Raw genomic sequence first — 22,821 nt, 5'->3', positions numbered from 1 at the left:
AATGCCAGTTTGGTCCATGTGACCCTTGCCCATCTTAACCATTACAAAGTAGCTGGGGAGGGGGGAGTTGATTCGGTGGGTCCAAGAAGTAGTTAATGTCTTTTTGCAAAACAACAACAAGCAATTGTGTAACTTATTCCTTAACAAATCTTCTTTGGGCCCAAATGATTTTAACAGCTCTTGCCCAGTCACTAATATTCCCCTTTTCGTCAAGGTTTAGAGGGTGGTGATGGCTCAACTACAGATGCTTTTGGAGGAAGCAGATTATCTAGATCAGGGGGAAACAACCAGATGGCTTGGACTACAAATCTCATAATCCCTACCCACTAGCCAAACTGGCTCAGGTATGATGGGAGTTGTAGTCCAAATGATCTGGAAGGCACCAGGTTGCCTACCTTATCTAGACCCATTTCAGTCAGGCTTTTGCATGTGAAAATGAAAAGGAAAAGCCATTTCCAAAACAAAATAAATGAACAGAGTTTTTGGGTGGCACTGAGCAAATCAAGCATCCACACTAGTTGTAGGGCTTGCTATCCGCACATGAAACTTACTGCCTGGTTCACTTAAGGATGCCTTTGTCCCACAATGTGGTATGTCTAAAGCATTATGGCTGGAATCCAATACAACTTACGTAGAAATAAAAGCCACTGAATTCCAACAGGATTTGTGTCTGAGTAGAAATTCATAGGATTGTGCTGTAATTGTGGCAAAGGCTACAATCAGGAATATAGCATTTAATAATTTTTAATTTCTCCATATTAAATTATCCCTGCAATCTTAGATTACTCAGACATTGGCATTTTTGGAGTGACAACCAGCTCCAAGCGTAAAATGGCATAGACTTCACATGTTAAACTTTTCTGATTCTTCCTGAATTCACAAAAGTGTAGTCATGCAGTCACCTTTCTCTGGCTGTAACTGTACACCATACGTGGTTATATCAATGCTTTGGTGCTGTACAGTCTTATCAGCATTTATAAATGCCCCTGTAACGGTGAACACGCAGTTACCACACCCACATCATGTTATACAAAAGGAAGAGTCTTTGCCCAGGCATATGGCAACACATCTTAATCACCCACATGTTTAGTTTTTTAACAGTTTTTAATGCTTTATGTGTGTATGTTCTGTGTTTTAGAATTTTAAATTTTGTATACTCGTTTTTATCTTAATTTTAGAATTTCTGTAAACCGCTCAGAGAGCTCTGGCTATGGGGGAAGGTATATAAGTGTAATAAATAAATAAATAAATAAATAAATAAGAAAGAGTCACTTTTCAAGGATCCTTGAAATAGGACATACACAGTTGAAATATTAGTAAGGGTACCTAGTTCGGCTGGCTTCCCACACTATAAAAATACTTTGGTCTATCCATGACTCTTAATTATGAAAGATAGAAACAAAACCTCCATATTCAGAAGTAATGTATCTCCAATTCCAAACAACAGGAGATGACCATATCCAACATGCATTGCTCATGCACTCCCAAGCAGAGAATCTGGTTGGCCATTATTGGAGACAGAATGCTCCACTAGATGTGGAGTTCTGATCTTCTTAGACCCTATGACAGTTCTTAGCCATCGCTTTGCTTCAATCACCAAAGGTCACCTCCCACATAAAAAATTCCCAGAATTTTTCAGATGAGCTTCCAATTTTTTTTATCTGCTGCTTTTCAATGGGTGTTTTTTATTGTCTATCTGATGTTATTGTATTTATTTTATTGTGAACCACTCTGGAAACCATTTGGCAGAATCATGGTACAATGCCTAAGAGCAGCCAGAAGATACAGGACTTTGTTACTTGTTAGCTTTCTACCCTGCAGCTTCACTAGCCTTGCCCAACCTGGTATCTTCCAGACGTGTTGCACTAAACACCCCATCGTTCCTAGCTAACATGGCCAATGACAATGCTGGCTGGGTTGATGGGAGTTGTATGCCAAGATATGTGGAAGGAAGAGAGTTGAGGAAGGCTGCCCTACACCAATTCCCCTTTACTACTTCTGGTAGGCAAAACTGGAGTATTAAGTTTAGGGTGACCATATGGAAAGGAGGACAGGGCTCCTGTATCTTTAACACTTGTATAGAAAAGGGAATTTCAGCAGGTGTCATTTGTATGCATGCAGCACCTGGTGAAATGAAGCTACAGAAGCCCTGCCCTCTTTTGTACCTGGTCATTCTAGTATAGTTCCTGCAGCTTTAACTGTTTTAATGAAAAGGGGATTTCACCAGGTACTGCATGCATACAAGTGACGCCTTCTGAAAATCCCTTTTCTATGCAACTGTGAAAGATAACAGGAGCCCTGTCCTCCTTTCCATATGGTCACCCTAAATTCCCTCTTTATCACAATAGTTAAAGCTGCAGCAGCCCTGCCCTCTTGCATATCTGGTCACTCTAGTATGGTCACCCAAGTATTAAGTTTTTCAAAGGTATGGACGTGATCTATGGATTAATCCTACCTAGACAAGCCCTTTAAAGAGTCAGGGCTTTTCACACATCTTTAACCATTCCGTCATCACAATGGTTCTACAAAATCCAAGGGAAACTTTGCTACATCCTCACCATGCAATCTCCATCTTGCTTGTATTTATGAGATGCAGGTGACATAAAATTGGCTTGGGGCCTGCTACTACTATTAAACAATTAGAGGGGTGCTAAACTTTGTATATTCAATGGAAAAAGACATATTCCCTGCCTAGGGATCTTACTATCTAATTAAGATTGGAAAGGGCATGGTAAGTAAGGAGGAAAAGGAGCTTGATTTTTTTTTTTAAAAAAAGTTAAGTTTGGATTTGGCACAGATATGACCGTTAACCCAAGCAATACAGGAAATGCTTCATGGAAGAAATGGCTTCTATAGAAGAAAGGGGGTTGGCTTTGGCTTGCAAGCCTGTGGGCGGAGCTATCCCACGACATAATAGAACAGAGAGCAATAAAGGAGAGAAGAAGAAGAAAAAGGATATTCTGCTAGAGAGGACAGTTCTCAAAATGCAAAGGACTAGGACTAGAAGCTCAAAGCTGAAGAAACAATGGTTGAAGGTTTTGTGTATAGCAAAAGCCATCTGAATCACAGAGATTGTACATAGCAGTTAACAGCACAGAATACAACTTGGAAATCTCTAGTTAAAATTTCAGCTCAGTAGTAACTCGTTGGGTGGCCTTAGGCACACCATTATTTCTCAGCCATTTGCAATATGGGGATAGGAACATTAGCCATCAACTCAGCACTCCCAAGACAATATTCATTGGGAGGAGAGGGAATGGTACTGAAAATGTATAGTAGCAGCTGGATGAGTATAGTAACCCCCTGTCATTTTCTTCTAACACCTCTTCAATGTTTTGTTCATACTTCTTCTAATCTTTCTGTTCATATTTTCCGTACCTGCCTTGCTGGAACATTTATTCCATCTACAACAGTACCACCATGTACCAAAGGGATCTAGAGGCTAACCCTTGTTGGCTCCATACAAAGATTGGGTCAATCTTTCCATAATTGAAATGAGCTTCAGGTACCCAACAATGGGCCAGAGTCAAATCAGAGGAGAGGGACAACATTATGAGGGTTACAGGCAAAGCTATACCATCTTTCTTCTAGCTTGGGTGGTTTCCTCCCTTGATTATTCTGCTGCTACAAAACCTGTCTCCTCTATCATAGCAGAAAAGCAACTTGGCTCTCAGAGAAAGGAAGAGTCTGGAGTAAAACACTTAGGCATTTGATACTATCAGAAAAGATGAAGCAATAAATAGCACAGTGAAAATGGATATGGAGCATTACAGTAGATTATATTTACGAACTTTAATAAAGCATTTCTCTGCAGAAGGATTCTTTACATGCCCCACATGGTAATGTGGCATATTACAGTTGGCTATTAAATCACAACACAATAGATGGGCAGAGTTATTATACCACTTATTTTCCACTGGACTTGGTCTACATTTCTACTTTACAATATGAGCTGGGGAGAAAGAAAAGGCCCCTGGACATTCAGCTCAATCTTTCCCCAATCTTCTTTTAAATCACCTGAAGACTGAAGCTAAACTGTTGCCAGTCCATTGTAGAAGCAGGTATTATGAGACCGGCATTCAAGATGTTAACCAATGTCATTTGGATTGAAAATATTTAGGTTGCAGTCAAAAATAAACAAATACAGCCTCTGCAGACCACAAATTAAAATTATTACAATCAACATTGAAAAAATGCATACCAAGTTTCAGCCTAGTCTTCCTGTTTTAGATTGAAGTGTTCTTGCAAACAACACCAGAAACTATCTACCCATCTCCTGATACAAGAGTACAAGAATGAAGGACTTGAGTAGAAGGACAGGTTTTCTCTCAGTCTCCAAACAGAAACAGAATCTGGTTCTGGTTAATGTTTCTGGGTTGTACCACTTCAAACTGCAGGTGGAGGGCTCACATGACTAAATGTGCTTCTGTACTAAGAATTCCCTTCACACAGAAAAAACTTGATGGGCAGAAGACTTGTACCTTAGCTTTCTCATGCGAGTTTATTATGTGCAAGGATTTATTTATTTTTAAATGGAAGAGCACTATTTAATCTCGAAATCCACCCCCCATATTCTGAAGTAGTACAGCCCAGACCCGACTTTACCAACTCCTTAAGAAGTAAGGCTCAGATATTGTAAGTATTTAAACAGCCAGTTTTTAAAGTACCCAAAATGCTTCATAGGCATTACGTAGCCATTATGAATACTAATTATGATGGCTCCATGCTCTTCAGGATTAGAGGCAGCACTAATTGTTGCACAGAGGAAGAAAAGTGCAAGAGGGCTATTTCTCTCATCTGGTGGTTGGGCATTATGACAAACAGGATACAGGACTAGATAGGCCTTTGGTCTGATCCAGAAGAATCTATATTTGCAGGAATACTGATAGTTCTAATGTTGACCACTTTTACAATCTTGCATATTTGTGCAATTACATTTTTAAATGCATCCCTGCAAAAACTATGAGAACATTTGCTTCTGCAAAGGGCTAGCCAGTTTATTTATTTATTTATTTATTGCATTTATATACCGCCCCATAGCCGGAGCTCTTTGGGCGGTTTGTTCATAGCTGAGCTGAAAGTTGAACTGGGGGCTATTTCATACTCTTGACTACCCTACTAGAGCAGTTTTCACAACCCCACAGTTCATTTAAAAATAAAAATGTTCTCATAGTTTTTGCAGGGATGCATTTAAAAATGTAATGGCACAAATACTAAAGTAAACAAAATCCTAAATTCATTGTCTCTCTCTCTCTCTCTCTCTCTCTCTCTCTCTCTCTCTCTCTCTCTCTCTCATATCCATTTGTTATTCCACCCCCATCCACCCCGGACATTGTTTTTATTTAAATTATCGATATTACAGAAAGGACACATCTCCACAAATGACTGGTAACTCTCAACAGATACACAAGAGATCTTGCCATATTAAACCAAATGAAAAAGTAGTATCATAGCTTTGCTGCCCTGTAAACTCTGCTCTGTTAGAGTATCCCCTATGGATGAATACATACCACATGATTTTATTGTATTTTAAAGTGCAACTTGCTTAAATATTAGAGTGATCCATCCACAGTAGTTATTCTTAAGTAGAATAAATTGTTCAGGGATACATATTTTCAATCTGTTACATCTTGATATCATACTACAATATTTGCACTGGCTAGCCAATACATGGAATTTGTTATTCTAGTTTTTATAAAAAGGAAATAATTATTTGCACAAGTGAATCTCTGGCCACTAAATTTAAGTCCAGGGGCAAAGTCCAAAGTCATGCAGTCGATCAAACTAACTTCCAGGCTCTACTTGGCACTGGTCATGGCAAATAATGGGAAATTTCATGAAATATTAGTCACAGAACTATTTCTTAATCTCTCAATTTTTAAATACTGTGTCAGTGTGGCACATCTTATTAACATACTAATATTGCATTTTCATAGATTTCCTGTAGGTTAAATCAGTTTGTGAAAACACCAGAAATAGGAGCGAAAGACCAAGATTTATTCTTGTATCAGCCCAATCCATTTAGAATGAACTATTACTTTATAAAGTGATTTATAGCAAATTCCTAATTATGTTTACTCAGAAGTAAGGTCTACTGAATCCAGTAAAGTTTATTCCCAAGTAATCGTGCCTTTCTCAGGCTGTAATCTTGTACACACTTACTTGGAAGTAAGCCCCATTGAGACTTGCATCTGAGTAAACATGCATAAGACTACGCCATTAGTCCCATTTAATTCAAGGTCAAAGACAGTGCTCTGATCACAGATGCAGGAATTCGCATTCACTACCCCTTCCCCCTTGTAATGGTTGCCTCTCTGTTTGCTGGTTGCCTCTCTGAAGTCGCAAAGGTGACCTCAAAGAGGGGGTAAAGGGGGCTGGGATGGGGAAGCTCAGATACAATGTTTCCCAAGGTCACCCCAGCCTCCTTCCCTTATGCTCCAACGCACCCCAGTTAAACAGCCAAAAAAGCCCATCTATCCAAAATGCAGAGCAGGAGGAACGTGGAGGCGAAGAGGGAATGCCTATAATCCTCGGAGTTCAAAGTCTTATGGCATCCCCATAGGATTGCATCCTAAATAGTCTTACATCCAAATAACCCAGCTCACTCCATTTATTAAGGTCTCCTGACTCTCTGTGTAGCATTTTCAGGGGAAGGAGGGGGCAGGGAAGTTCACTTCCATCAGCACAATTAATCCAGTTTAAATTTGGATCCAACCCAAAGATGTCTAATTTTACAGTAACTGTGTACTGGATTCTTGCCATTCAGCAGTTGCACCTAAAAGGAGATAGGAGAGCCAAAATATCACATAATACTAGGGAGTCCACTACTTGACTACCAGAAAAGTCTTGTGACAAATATGTGCAAGAGACTCAAATGCGGTGGTACAAACATGGTGGCACTGAACCCATTTAATGGGTAGAACATGGCATCAAGCAGCAGTCTGAAACTACACAACTGTGCATTTGGAAGAGCATGTTCCCCAGACCTTCCCTACAAATAGGATGAGAATAGAATTTTCATACACTGTAGAACATTGCAAATATCTAGAATCTTAAATGAAGTAGAAGCACATTGTAGTTTTACAAATCAGCAACTGCATGAATGACATTTTTCCTGCTCACAATTAAGCAGTACTTTATAAAACGTTCTCAGCAAAATATGATTCTCTCTCTCTCTCTCTCTTCATGTTTGCATACAGTGCATTTTCTATATAATATATATTACATTATATAAACAGAAAAGATGCCTGCAAGAGTTAGTACTTCAACCCAGGAAAAACGGTTCTCTGAGCATTGAAGTAAGAATGGAAGTAGATATAATTTTGTGGTCAAAATAATACATCCTATGATAATAGCAGTATTTTAATTTTTAAATATGTGTGCATTCATTTTCATATTGGTTTGTTCACATTTTAATTTTATTTCCCCCCCCCCTAGAATTTGGGCATTCCCCCCCCCATAAATCAGTCCCAAGGGGTGGGGAATAGGCATGATATAATGAGCTCCATCCAACGAGCGTTTTATTGCATGCTCGTTACTGGGCACTCATGGAGTTTTCTCAGATCCCTCACATGATATCGTCTGCCTCCTGCACGCCTTCCGCCCCTTCTGGCCTTCCTTGCATGACAAAAAACAACCTGGTTAAGTCCGATGTATTTTTAAACACGGAATTGCTGCTCTCTCCTGCTGTGCAGGAGAAGCAGTGCCATTATAACAGCGGACTCAATGGGCCTCATGCTCGTGTACTTCCTCTTTTGAAAGAGGAAGTAACTGACGAACGAAAACACGGGCGGAGAAGTGACGGTAGGGAGCGTGTTTTCCTCTGGTGTGATGGAGCTCAGTAAGTGTAGAGCCAGAGGGTCTAGAACAGGAGAGGTCTTTCACATAGGAACATGTAATATTAAAGGATGGATCCATTCCATGGTACCATCCCTGGGTTGGTCCACCCCTCATTTCAGAGTCTACTTGAAAGTTAGGTGAACTGAAAAAAGGAACCTGGATTTGTGCACGTCTGAGACACTGACATTTCCAGTGTTTTAAGACACAGTCTGCTGGCCCCTGGGAAAATATTGCCCATAGCGAGGTCCGCAGGTTGAGGAGTTCCACTGGTGGAGACTTCATTGTTGTTGTGGAAAAGGAAACCTTCACCATTATTCATCCCATGTTGGTGCTTTGACAGTGGAGGACATGTCCATTGTCACGGTGAGTCAAGGAGGCCTCAGTTCCGCAGGATCCAAAGCCCTCCTGCTCCCCAGACGTGTGCTCAAGCAAGGCCTTAAACCAGACATGGAGTTGTTGTAGTTTATTCCCCCATATTGGTTTCAATGGGAAGGAAATGTTCTAAAAAACTGAACATAGCTCAAAACCACCCCCACACCATGTCCTGTCCTAGCCACTGTGAGCCAGCAGGGATCTAGATGCAGCCATGGGCCATGCCCAGTAAGTAGAATTATTCTGCCCACCTTTAAGCATCAAAATGCAGACCATCTTTTGACAATAATATTATATAGGAACTAGGCTTGAATGAATCTGTCAGTTGTGGATTCTCTCTGTTTCTCATTTTTCCAATCTTAAATGCGGTTCATCCTGAACTTGGAGGATATTTTCTTTTAAAGTTTGCATGAAAATGTGTGTGCGTATGTGGACTTTTCTCCAAGTACGTGCATTTTTTGTATGTAATTTTGCCTAATATACACATTTTTGGCAGGCACGTTTCCTAACATAATGAATGTTTAATGTGATTTTCACTAATATAAACATCTTTGTTTGTACGTTCCCCTAGTACATGCATCTTTGTAAACTGCTCAGAGCGCTTCAGCTATGGGGTGGTATATAAATGTAATAAATAAAATAAATTTTTATACACATTTTTTGACTGGGGAACTCGTTTGCAAAATTTGGAAAAGTCTTATTTGAAAGATAACAATACAGAGGCGCTTTGGCACCTTGCACCCGCATTACAGAGGCGCTTTGGAGGTGCCTTGCATCCGCATTTGCCTTCCTTCCTGGGGGGATGCTTTGGATCAAAAGTGTGAAATTAGGTATGTTAACATTAAAATGTGAACTGAACAAATTTCTCCCCCAACACTGGCATGAATACATGAAGCACAAGAGTGTGACACTTCCTGTATTCACACATAGCATTAATGCCTGCTGCTGCTTCATATCTTATTTCTAAATAAACGTGGACATAACAACAATGAGAAAAGTCCTGCACACTGCCTGTTATAAGACCTAATCAGGCACTTGCAAAGCACTTAATGGAAAGTATCCACACTGAGCCCCTGGCTATGTGGAGGCTTTTTGGCGCCGGGAGGTGTGTTGCACCTGCATTTGCCTTCCTTCCCGGGGGTTGCACAGGAAGGAAGGCAAGTGCAATTTTTCCTGGAGGTTGCCTGGTCCTTCGCATATTCAGGCTCTTTAAAAAAATAAATAAAAAGAAATCGGGGGGGAGGGGAGGAAAGGAACGGGGCCATCCCTCCCCCTTTTTTAATTTAAACAGCCAAATCTGTGCAGTTCCGCATGGGGGTTGCCTGGTCCTCCCAAACAGATTGGAGGTTGCCTGGTCCTCCCAAATTTATATTTGCTTCTGTGGAGCTCTGCAGATTTAGAGCATAAAATAAAAAATGGGGGGAGGAACGGCACTATTCCTCCCCTCCCCCCCCCATTTTAATGTATTTTTTTAAAAAAATGGTTTTTGGCTTTTTTACAGCTGCAAAGCCGACTCCGCTGCCAAAAAAGTCGGCGTAAATGCCCAACTTTTTTGGAGCGGATTTTCCAGGGTTTGCCCCAGGATGGCTTTGTATTTGCGGCTGTGTCATCTGTCCGAAGATACGAAAATGTGCATTTTCGGCACAGTAAACAGCTATATGGACCCCTGAGTCCCCTGCCACATCCGTGAGGCCTAGAAACTCCTATTTTTTCAGTGAGAACTCAGATTCTTAAGGGTCTATGTGAGCTACATAATGCAGCAAATAAAGGCCACATTTCACACACTGTTGTGCTCACAGCTATGTACATGTTTACACATTACTCTTTTACTAGTATAAAATGAAGATGTCTCTCCTTTCTAAAAAAAAGGGGGTAAGAGATACAGAGAGCTCAGTTTGGGTTAGAAGAGGTTAATACCCACTTTGCCTCCTCCTTTACTTTCCCTCACAATCCTTTTAAGGGAAACTTGTGAGCTCTGGACATCTGGAGTTCAGGAAAACAGGGAAGAACTGGGAAGATGAATAAAGGCTCATCATAGTACACAAAAGAACACAACGAAAAGAAGCCTGGGTTTGGGCATTCTTGTCTGGCAAGGCAGGCAGGCAGTAAGGCTAATGAAGCATTTGCAATATGGGATGTACGCCAGTGTAACAAAGAAGATGTGCATCAGCGCTGCAGATGTGCCAAAGCCCCCAGAGCAAAATAATGACATAATCACCATCAGTGTCACAGGCCAGACTGTACACAAGGTGACATGGGAAGGAATAAATAAGAGTCTTTAGAGGCATCTAGCACACACATGGGAAGAAATACCCATCCCTCATGACCGCTGCCACCGGGAGACAGTTTGAGAGAAGTTGGAAGCGTAATGTGCAGGGCCAGCAAAAGAAATCCTCAACAGGACAAAGCCAATACAATAAGAAATGTGGGGTTTTGCCTTAGCCTCTTGCTGATTTCTTAATTCCCATAGCCTTTCATTACACGCAAAGTGAAATGTCAGCAGTGCTCCAAAGAGTTTGCCAAGTCCTTCTTTGAAGGATCAGAGGCGGGGGATGGGGGAGAAGAGAAAGGGAGTGAAGTATTGGTCAATAATTACTATATCTCACATGTAACAAAGATCCCCTGTATACTGCTTCCGCTCAAATAATCCCCAAAGTATTCATTTCCCCAAGTTTAACTTTGAAATAGGATTTTATATATATACATAAAATTCATCCTCAGAAACAGTCAAGGGAGGGGGGGGGAACCATTCAAGCCAGATTGCATGTTGCATACAACCATACAGCATGGTTAGGGCAATACATTTCTTATGGGCATGAGGGATTTATAAGGGCCACTGATTTCTGTGGGGAAAATTTAACCATGTAAAGCAGACTTGTAGGAAGCACGTCACCTAATTCTTACCCACCCTGAGACTGCAGAGGATAGGCATGAAATAGGTAAAAAGTAAGCTTTAAAGTGTGGAAGCAACTTGTGTATCGTTATAGTTAAGAGCATGAACTAAGTGTTCGAATTCCCAGTTCTAATATCAAGTCATTCTCAGTGCAATCCTACACATATGGCATGGACAACCTTTTTTTGCATTGCCTTGGGGATAAAGCAACAGAGTCTACATGCTGGCAGTGAATAGGACATGGCAGCAGTGGGTGGGGCCAGAGCCAAAAGTGGGTGAGGTCATCCCTTCTCTCTCTCTCTCTCTCTCTGCCACTATTCTTTCTATCCACACACACCCCTCCGCCCTGCTCCTTCCCTGTCCAGCAGGCTGTGGAGAAGGGGATAGATTGCTCTTGACAGAGGTCTGCACGGCTTTCTTTCTTCTCCTTCTTCCATTGTTCCATCTGTGTCAACAACCTTCCTTTCTTCCATCTTGCCCTTTGGCTCCCCCCACCTGCATGAAATTAGGCCAAGTGCCCATCCCTGTTAACTGTATTTACTCAGAAGTAAGCCCCCATTGTGCTCAATGGTGCTTACTTCCAAGTTCAGGATTTAAAGGCTCACAGCCCCGTTAACTCAATTGGGTGTCCTTACGCAAGCTGCTATCTCAACCCAAGTCTCTCATCTTTAATATAGGAATAATACCAGGATAGTTGATGCAACGACTGAGGGGGGATATCTGAAGTATTTAGTATTTCTACAGGACCCTACCTAAATATTATTATAATTGTATAACTTGTCAACAGTTCTTCCCAGGGTAGGGTTTTAGATCAAGAAATGAAATCCCAGCAGCTTTATTAACATGCAAACAGTTTTCCTGATGCTCAGCTGATGGTCCCTATCCTCCAAACAGTTTGTTGGGCATTATGTCTCTATACAACTGTGAATAAAATTTTTAAAAACCTGCTCATGTACCTAACTATTGCGAGACGGCATCTTCCAATAGAGCCTCCAAGCAATGCTCTTTGCTTCACCAGTGGCCTTTTTCAACTGTGTCTAATGAAAAATTCATCAGAATAACTTTAATTTTTTATGATCCCTTTTGCATTACTCTGCAAGCTGTGCCTGCTTCACCTACAGCTTTTTTAAAACAACAACAACAACAACAACAACAATAAACCTGTTGCAAAATGTCTTGCATAATAAGTTAAGCATAATCATAATGCATAAACACCAATAACTTGGCAGTAAAACTGATATACTGACAGTGGAACTGTATATATGTCTACTCAGAAGTAAGACCCACTGAGTTCAATGAAACTTGCTCCCAAGCAAGTGAGTATAGCCCTTGTGAAATCCTGAAAAGTGATTTTGAATGAATGAATGAATGAATGAATGAATATAGGATTGCCGCCTTATTGTATAGGGATAGCGGTACTTTTCACAGCCTTTTCCCTAATACTATGATTATATAAGCTTTAGCAAAATATTTAAAACTCCACATACAAAAAATAAATTGATTTAATGGAAAGCTTGTCCAGTTGACCATTTAATGGTATATTTCCTCCCCAACCAAATTGCTTTATGTTAATTGCCCTTCTATTAGTATTACAATGAAATAAGCAGAGTCTGGTGCACTTTCCCTACATCTTCTGACTGAATCTTTGCTTACTATATCATCAGGGAAAACAGCGAAATATGTATATCATTCTGTTCGTTGTTCTACAGTCTAATAATTATGCCACAGAGGATTCTAAATTAATCACAGAAGGTAAAACAATATTAATAATCTGCTCAGCAAACTCCAGCTTCTTTGCTCTTTGATAGATATTATTAGGCTATTACAATTTTAATTAGCCACACATTTCTCATGGAGCCTGAAATGGCAAGTATTTACTATAGATGGTTTTATCAGCAAACCACATGAAGGGAAACCATTTCATTTTAAGGTATCTTCCATTTTTTAAAACCTGTTTCCTTAATATATTGAATTAACTTAGTTTTACATAGCCTTAGTTACTTAGTCAAATTTCGGTAGCACTTCTGCCATATTCATGAAGTCATTCACAATGAGTAAAATCATGGTTCTCCACCATCACTCACACTGAACCATTTCATTCAAGCCGTTGTAGTCACTAGGTTCAACTAAGTACTTATACTCCAACTAGCCAGCTCAATGGAGGGCTACACAGTTTTGTCCTGCCATTGGTTCACCAAAGTGAAATTTGAAATGAATTTAGAGTGCCTCCTCAGGTAAAATATCTGAAGAATGTCAAAGGAAGCCAAGTTTTCAAAGACTAGCAAAAGATGCTGCTTATGTTCTTTCATATCCTTGATACAGTTAAAATAACAGTTTACCTCAGGCAGTTTACCTCGGTCAGATATATATGTCTTTCCTTCGCATAACAATTTTATATAAAACTGAAAAATTCTCAGATTCAGAAAACAGTGCCCCCATTATATCTTTGAAGGAAAAATCAGGCAGACCGTAACTTACATAACTATTATTAAAAAGCTAAATAGTTTCAGTAAAATTATTGTATTCCACACATATTTTCCCTTGCATGCTGATGACATCTATTACTGGATGTAAAAAATGAATTTAAATACTGGAGATAGTTAATATTTACCAGCAGTGTCTTAAAATATTTTTTCCTAGGTCTTTGCAAACCTTACCTTGAGTTAATGAACCATTTCCCCCCATTCCTGTGTATTGTATGATACCTGTCTGCCTTTTTACAATTGGTAAGAAGTGGTGGCAAAAGTAAGGGAGTAACAGCACATTTACTCAGAAGTAAGTCTCACTGCGTTCAGTGAGGATTATTCCCTGGCAAGCAGGTATAGGTTTGAAAATCTGAATGTTCTACATAGCTTTAGCTTTTTCTTGTGTTTTCGTAGTTGGTGGTGGGAACTATTAAAACTTTCTGAGGAATTAGGAGAATAGCGCTGTGAGAGCGTGTGTGAAATTAAAGGAGGGAGTTCTGAAAGGGTTTGTCAGAACTTTTTGAGCCCATTTAATCTGCAGATAGCCGAAATACAATGATGGGCTCCAATAGAATACAACAGCCGCCACCTGCAGTCGTTAGAAGGAGCACTTGCTCTCTGCTTCTATGGCTAACCCTTTGTGGTGTGAAGAAAAAGAGCTGAAGGAAGGGGAACTGAAGGTCAGACAATAGACATTGCTACACACACTGTCTCTGAACTTTCCTCATCTCTGAAGGACAATTAATTATCAAAGCCTTTGGGGTAGGTCGAAGCAAGGGAAAGCCTACTGCTGGCCCAGCACTCCAGCGCTCCGCGTTTGTTAAATGGTTGTGCTTGTTGGGGAGTCAGAGTAACAGCCACCAAAATAGCCAATAGATCATGTAGGAACGGGAGTGGGGTGGGGTGGGGGGAGGAACAAAAATGTGTGCCTGGCCTCGTATAATTCTATTATCGCTGTGAAATTATCCATACACAAAACATAAGGACAATTCCACCCACCACCCACCCCAGAAAAGCCACAGGGTAGGTTGTAGTCAGAAAACGGCCTCACAGTGGTGCGTTAAAAAGGATGGTCCTTTTCTTTCGCTTCTTCACCAAATCACTTCACAGAGGCAGAAAAACAGACAAACACAAAAGAGTTTGAGACTTTTTCTCCTACATTAAATAGAGTAACTGATAAGGTCAGACATATGATACCTAAAGACATGAATCTGTGAACTCTTGAAGTCAAAGGACTTCTCTGTGCAAAGGAACAATCTTTCAAAGGAAACAGATCACAGAACTCCACTGAATCCCCTTTAAACTTTATGAAGCAGGAGGAGAAAAGGCTCTAAGTAGGGAAGCTTGACAGAAGAGCCTTGAACTATTTTCTGAAGGAAAGATGAGACCCTCACTAGGCTGCCACAAAACATCTTTTTTTTTTCTAAAGGCTCTTCTGAACTTTGATATGTGCCAAGACACCACTATTGAAAGCTGTATAATTATGTGCTATAACCACTGTAGAAAATGCTTTGTTCACCTCAACAAAGAACAATAAGCAAAGTAAAGTGACATTACACTGTATCTTTTTCTTTAAGAATGTTGAGAGAGGTCATGGTGCATTATAACTAATAGAGCTGTTGAGTAAGGAGGTTTAAAACTTGATCTTGCTGTGCCTAAATGTAACCCAATGACAAAAAAAAAAAAAAAAAGTAGAGGGAGCTATTCAATCTAATGACATTAAATCAAATAGACTATACATCATTTTGGACCTATCTCATTGTAGTGATGAACACGTTGAATCCAAGGGGGGAAAATATCAAAATGCAATAGTTTTCCACCTCAAAACTTTACGAGTTTTATAGATGAGAGACCTTCCATTGCTTGGTTCAGCTGAGAAAGATCTTGATTAAATAGTAACCACTAAAAGTGGTGTTTTGCAATGTGTTCTTTAGCACCCCGGCTTTATACTTGCATGACTTCTACAGCTAAATTCATAAAATAAGATACACTGACAGAGGCAAGGGGAAGATAATTATTTTAGTGAAAGGTTTTTCATACTTTAAAAAAACCAAAAACAATATTGCTTAAAATGCCACGAGACAGCTGCAGTATCTCTCAACATGCCTGTATTTTAATCAAAATGGTTGGAGCAAAGACCTACAAATGCTCCCATTCTGCAATTTTTCTATATGGTGATGTTGTCAATAATTAATCCATCCAGCAAGAATAATTTATTCTTCTCAGGCTGAAAACTGTACATTTTATGTTCTTCTGTGCAGATCACAGGAATTAAATCTTATGAAAATAATTTAAAAATAATGCATAAGGGGAAGAAAGACTGCTGTCAAATGTCTTAAAACTAGCATATGTAGCTAGTGAACAGGAATTTCAGCATATATGACACAAATAAGGATTCATGACAACAAAGTGCAAATTAAAGGCCTATTATTACTCTAATGCAGCTGCATCAAACTCATTTAAATGTGATGGGTATGCAAAAGATCGGAAGGAAACAGCCCAACAATGATGTTTTGAGCTAGGGTGGACAGGACTCCTGTATCTTTAACAGTTGCATAGAAAAGGGAATTTATGGAAAACCTGGTGAAATTTCCTCTTCATCACAACAGTTAAAGCTGCAGGAGCTATACTAGAGAGGAAATTTCACCAGGTTTTCTATATATTCAAATGACACCTGCTGAAATTCCCTTTTCTATGCAACTGTTAAAGATACAGGAGCCCTGTCCTCCTTTTCATATGGTCACCCTATTTGAGCTGCATACTTTAAAACAATCTTTTTAGCCTTAGTAACAGGTGTAGGATGCACTATACTGTTAGATGTTTTCTCCTGAAATGTGCAGCCTAATTTGAAGGTGTCTTGCACTAAAAAATACATAAGATACAGTGTCTCAACAGTTAAACACATAGTATTATATAGGTTTTACAGCATGAACCCAGAAGTTTTGCTGGCAAATATGCCATGGATGTTCGAACCCAGAGCCACGACCTGTTAAGTTGACTGCAGCTAATTTTGTCTCATTAATTTCATTAGGATGGAAGTTGCTCATATGCTTTGTAGGGTTGCGCTTCAGACATAGTTCCTACTGATGCTACCCAAGCCAAAAAAAAAAAAAGCTCTTAAAAGCTGTACAACCTCTAGATGGACTATTGTAACTTGCAGACTCAAAGAAAAATGGTTCGTAAAATAATGGGTGGAAGGAGCAGCAGCTGGGATTTCATTATTAGTCAGTGCCAAGTTATATGCATTAGATTTATTAAAAACTGGGGTTGAAGATTTCAAAATAAAATCAGCTGGAATATACATTATTTCAGGAAGATACACAATTTGTCATGACTCACAGAATTTCTACTCTAAATTCTACGACTCCTCAAAAGTCAATGACTAGGTTCGCACATCACTTTACGCCAGGAATTCTAGCTTATTAAACCACAATGTCCCTGTTCAGAAGATACCTTAAACCATGGCTTTAACTACGGTGAATAAAGCCTTTTGCCTCATTCACCGTGGTTAAAGTCGTGGCTTAAGGTGTCTTCTGAACAGGGCCAATGTGAATGAGCTGCATTCTGCATGCAGACTGTTAGCTCTTGCTTTGTGCCTCCCATTTGCACAAGGAGGTAAACAAATCAGGTATGGATAGCTCAGCTTTATATCTGAACCCAAGATTATGGTTTATTGTACCCAAACAAGCCAGGATTGTGAGCTAGTGTTAAACCAGGAATTGCTGTTGTTCACAATCCTGGCTTGTTTGAGCAGAATAAACCACGATTCTGGGTTGGATGTAGCACATAGTTCATGCGCATTGTAGTTTCTTAAGCCAGGATTCCTAACTTAAAGTGATGTTCAAATGCAGCCACTTGCTTCCTGAAAACATGGCTAGCCCAGATGATTTTATTTTGGCATTTAACGTTGCACACATCTAAATTTTAAAGAGCTCAGTCAGTTATCAGCTCACTTAATGGGGGTCAGACTATAACTGGAGCACAGTGTTTACATGTATATGTTATATGCTTACAGAAGGCTAATGGGCTCTAAAAACCTACATGCCAACCACAGTTATATTGCACAGAGTAATTAGTGCCAGCCTGAGACATTTTGCTACCTGAGGTGAAGGACAAGATAGTATCCCCCTCCCATTCCACCTAAAAAAATTGACAGGACTGGTAGTTGAACCTTACTTCAACAGTGGTGATGGGACAGCATTGTCTACTTCACCCTAGGGCATCAGGCTAGCTTGGGGGAGGGGGGCATGGCAGGTTGCCTAGAACACACAGCATTGTCTTCTGACAGCCAACCTCCACAACACACAGCACTGCTGCCTGAAGTAACTACCTCACTCTGCCTAATAGTTGGGTTGGCCCTGAAAGTAATATACCGCATCTCTCACCTAAAATTCTGGAGCCTCAAGCCAGGTTCCAGAGATGCTCAAATTTTTATTTGCGACTGAAGGAGAGAGAAAAAATACTAATGCAAGTTTCTGGTCCATAACATTTCAAAGGAATGAGCCAAAACACGTGTCAGCAGTTTTTCTGGGCTAGAATCCCAAATCATACCCTCTTAAATTCCACTGGACTTAGCAAAGCTGAAGGACATATGAACAGATGTGGCCAGAGGCCATGCTGGCTGTGCTTTCATGGGAGCTGCAGTGCAACACGTCTGGAGAGCACTAGGCTGAGGAAGGTTGCAACAGAGGAATTCTAGAGGGCTTGGGCCTTCTTCAGCTATGTCCATGGCCATTTTATAGAGTCTTTCCTCCTCGTCACAACCCCTGTCCACTTTTCCAGAAGTCTTAAATATTATTTCCCTGTCTTTCATAATAAAAATTGACAGTAAGATTTCAAATTCTGCAAAATACAGTCAAAAAATCTGCACAGCTGCAAAAATAGACAGATTTTCTTGATTTGCATAATGTACTACATTGGTGGAGTTTTGATTTTTATACTTGCAATGTTTAAGGTATCAGGCTCAAGCCCTGAAATCTCCAGTTAGAAGAATCACAAGGGGATATATCTTGGACCCGTCATAGATTATGGAAAGCCATTTCCAACTATTGGATGGACTAATATAAAAACACTAATAATGCTCATATTAACATAGCAGTTGCCACATTACAGCTCCAAACAGTACTGGCTATATATTGTCAATTTTTTAGTCAGTGCATTCTTGTTTTATATAGTTAGCCCTAGACTGACTGGGGAAAAAATAGAAAAATTCTGAAGCCTTTTTTGTCGTCGTCCCCGCCCAAAATCAGAAAAATTTGGTGGGGGGGGGGGGAAATGGGGAAAAATGGATTATGGAATGTTTTATTTTAGCACTGTGGAAGACTTGCGGAGACATACATAATTTTCTTTATTACTAATGTTGATGGTTTCCTCTTGTGTGTTTTTTAATTGTTTTTTGCCTGCGACTCATAAAGTGGCAAAACCAAAGAGGTTCCTTACAGTTCGGGTGTTCCTTACAGTTCAAGAGCTTGTAGCAAAAAAAAAAAAAAGTAAATGGGGGGGGGGGAACAGTGTTTTTTCCATGGCTTCAAAATTTCTGGAAATTTTACATCTTTAATCAGCCCTAACCTAGAACACCTTGTGTTCTGCAGTGTGCCCAGAAATTCCTCTAATGACTGGTCCCCCAGTCACTTTAATAGAAGAGGAAGCTCCTTTGGGGACATGGGAGCTGACACTTCCGTTGAAGTGAAATGGGGAGCCCTTCAGGCAGAAGGGGTTCCATATGCTCTTTAAATCCCCTGCATACATTTGTGCTTGCTGAAATAAGGCGATTTTGTTCAGAGTAAGAAGTCACAAGCAGTAGCCTTAGTCCCTGACATCAGTGAGTTAGTTATTAATTTTTATGTCCTGCATTTTGGCTCTAAAGATCCTCCAATGTGTCTCACAAGATTTCCCCCCCGCCCCCAATGCACAGTCTTTAGCACAGGAGCGGGCAGCTTGTGGCTTCCTAGATGTTTTGGTCTACAACTTTCATCAGCCCTAGCCAGCAAGGCCAACTGTGAGGGATGATGGGCCAAAACATCTGGATGGCCACAAGCTGCCCACTCCTGGTTTAGCAGCAACAACCACCCAGCAACATATGACCAAGATGTATAGGTTCAAGTGAGCCAATCTCAGGCTCTCCCATACCACATCTGTAGCCTTTAATGAGAAATTAGGCATTCATGTATAAGCATATATGCAAGTAGGTTATGCTGGTATGATCCATGCCATAAAAAAAGGGATGGATGGGTCACACAGGAGCATGGACAGTGAAAAGAGTGAACCTCACTCTACTCTATTTTGTGTAGCCTACATGTCTAAGATGTGCGTGAGCCATTCTCAAGGCAAATGATGGCGGATTTTTCCCTGTAGAAAACTGTCCCTGGTTCGTTTTAAAGCTTAGGTTGATTACTCTCCTGTGCACAATGACTTTGCAGTTTGTCTGGCCTAAAAGGAATTTTATCTCTTGATGGTTTACTATCTAAAACTTAGGCATGGGAGAAAAACTTTAGTGATCAAGAGTATGGAATAACATTTCACCCAAAATTTGGGGAAACATGTGATATGGGAAATCCATGACTGGGTTTCAGATGTTTTCCTGCCTATCCCCAAAGCAGCAACAGAGGGGCCTAGTTTTAGTGGGGTTAAGGCATGGGGGCAGCAGGGGGTTAACTCATCTCCTCCATGCTGATTTCCAACAATACAAATAATCTCCCCAAAGCCTCTTTTAGCCAGAGTGGAAAACATGAACATTTTAGTATTTAAAGAAAAATTCTATTTTATACACAGCAACTCAAACTGAACCGCAGTGGATGTAGAATGCAGGTAAACTTTGTTTCCTGGATGACAATTCTGTATATATTTAAAAGGGACAAGCAGCTGTTTACACAGATGTGTACTTTTCACAACCACTTTGTTTTATCCTTAGATATCCATACCTTAGAATGAAATGTAATGTGAGAATGACACTACCTTTATGCATTCGAAGTGTAATCCCACAATCATATTTCCTCCCAAGCTGAGATGCTTCCTTCCTTCTCTCAACCTATGTGATTTGTATTTGTGAAAAGGCTGATGTATTCAGCTTTCCTAGTGATAGGCAAGTCTGATCCATAAGCCTTGCTAAATCCTAGATGGGCAAAGAAGTTGAACAGATACCAGAATTGGCTCCATTTCACTAACACCATTGGATGACTAGGAAGAAACTGGTGGAGGGAATAGCCCAGATGCCTCCACCCCAAAAATTTGTTTAACCCTCGCATAACCCACAGTCCCAGGTTTTGGCAACATAACAAGTCGCTGCTTGAATATTCATAACAGCCACATGCACGTACCTGCACATGGCTTAAATAAGCCGAAGTGGGCTGTTTGACTGTGCGAACTGGCCTATTGTATCCCAGTCTCTGAGGTGTTTTATCTACCTCTGGCTATGAGCCTGAGGCAATTTGAGTTTGTTAACAAGCTGTTGGGAGTTCCAAGAGACTGTGAAACAAACTTAGCATAGCGAGCTTCCTATGTTAAAGTAAAGACATTCATGCGCCTGAAAGCAAGGAGTCCATAGGGACTCCTGTTGCACTTTAATGTACGATATGACTCTCTGACAGGTGTATATGAAGGATCTTAGTAAAACATGTTCCAGAGTACATCAAGTGCATATTCTTGAGGGTTATCCCTGTTGCCTTAATATTTCATTTAAAAAAATGCATTGTGAATGTTACTTCATAAGAGGAAGCAGAAAAGGGCTAGAAAAATTCATTTAAATTATTTAAGGTGTAAAGCATATCAGGCTTCAATTATATTTAAAGATCAGCAATAAAGTATGAAGGGAAGGAACTTTGATGATGCTAAATATGGAAAATGCTCCCTTTGCTCAAGGACTTCAGATCCAATTTCAACACCACAGTACATGTCATTTTTGCTTTTGTACTTGTCACCTGGGTTAGATGCTGATCAGGCAAGAATGCATAGCTGCAGATTAAATGATATACAATAATGGTCTGATCCAGATTTTCAGCCTGGCAAGTGAAATTATAGGTAGCCTTTTTAAATAATTGCCCTCCAAAAGACAGTTGTGTGAATTAGGGATTTCAAATCGTAGTTATTCATTTAAGCATTTTAGCTCAGGCGAAAGGGATTCTCACTGTGTGTTACAGGAAATTAGCATCTGAAGAGAGAGAAAAAGTTTTAGGCTATAATCCCAAAACAACTCTAGCCCAAAGGAAGTTATCTGAACTACTGTGAACAAGACAGTTAAGTGCTGTAGTGTAGCCTGAGGGGCTGGTTCCAGTTACAAATCACGAAACTTTAATATGGAAAATGCCTCACATAAGTAGCTCAAACACAGAAAAAGGGCATGGCAATATTTAGATGTATATTATTATATTTTCAGACACAGACATTATTTATGAGGTTATGCACATATTGCCATATCATGGATACAATCTGCATTCATGTTCTGTTAAATCAAGGGTGGGCAACCTGTACCCCTCAGCTTAATTTAAAAAAAAACCCTGCAAGCAGTCAACTTAGACCTCTGGCAAGAGTCACTCTCATAGTAGCTTACTAGGTGGAGAGGAAAAGGGAAAGAGAAAAGAGAGTGGGGGAAAGGGACTTTGGGAGAGAGAAAAGTGCCCCCCTTTACTTTTAATCTGGCCTTGCCCACCACATTTACCTCAGGGAAGAGGCCCTCTACAAAACAAAGATCCCTCCCCCCTGTGCTAAAGGGCTGTTAGGAGGATAACTAACATCCTTTCCCTTTCTTATCATTGGTTTCTCTTTTTAGATATGATCCTCTAGGAACAACTCCATCCGAGAGGAACCCAGTCATTAACATTCTATAACCAGGACCACAAGACAGGGTATGCATTTTATAAACAAAGGTACAAGCCTAATGGCCCATGGCTGTTTGTTTTGACAGCACACCCTGTAAAATACTTGCCACCAAGGATGAGAGAAGGAGCAAGTAAAACCTGCATTATAACTTTTGGTGTCCCTTTCCATTTGAATCACTTTGATAGGACGGTGACAGCAATCACTTTGGAAATGCTTCGGAGGAGATTTCGCACCTAACACATAATACTACTCATTTCAGGAAACAGACAGAAACTGCACCAGCCTTCTGACCACTCTATTGTGCAGTTTATACCAAACAATATTGCTCATCCTTTGAGTAGATAATACCAACACACTGCCACAAGACTTCAATGCCATGGAGTGACAACTCCCAGAAGCCCCTCTCGCCTCATCTCTGCATCTGACCAGCTGGACAGT

At 40.3% G+C, this 22,821-nt stretch overlaps 1 protein-coding gene across 2 annotated transcripts in view; it reads right to left on the bottom strand.

Moving 5' to 3' along the window:
- PROX1 (prospero homeobox 1) overlaps positions 1-22,821 on the bottom strand; it is a 72,107-nt gene that overhangs the window by 18,101 nt on the left and 31,185 nt on the right. The gene's annotated exons all lie outside the window — the stretch shown is intronic.

This window comes from Elgaria multicarinata, chromosome 4 (assembly GCF_023053635.1).
Source record: "Elgaria multicarinata webbii isolate HBS135686 ecotype San Diego chromosome 4, rElgMul1.1.pri, whole genome shotgun sequence".
Lineage (NCBI taxonomy): Eukaryota > Metazoa > Chordata > Lepidosauria > Squamata > Anguidae > Elgaria > Elgaria multicarinata.
Note: the sequence above shows the minus strand (reverse complement) of the source record. Positions and strands in the feature narration are given on the sequence as shown.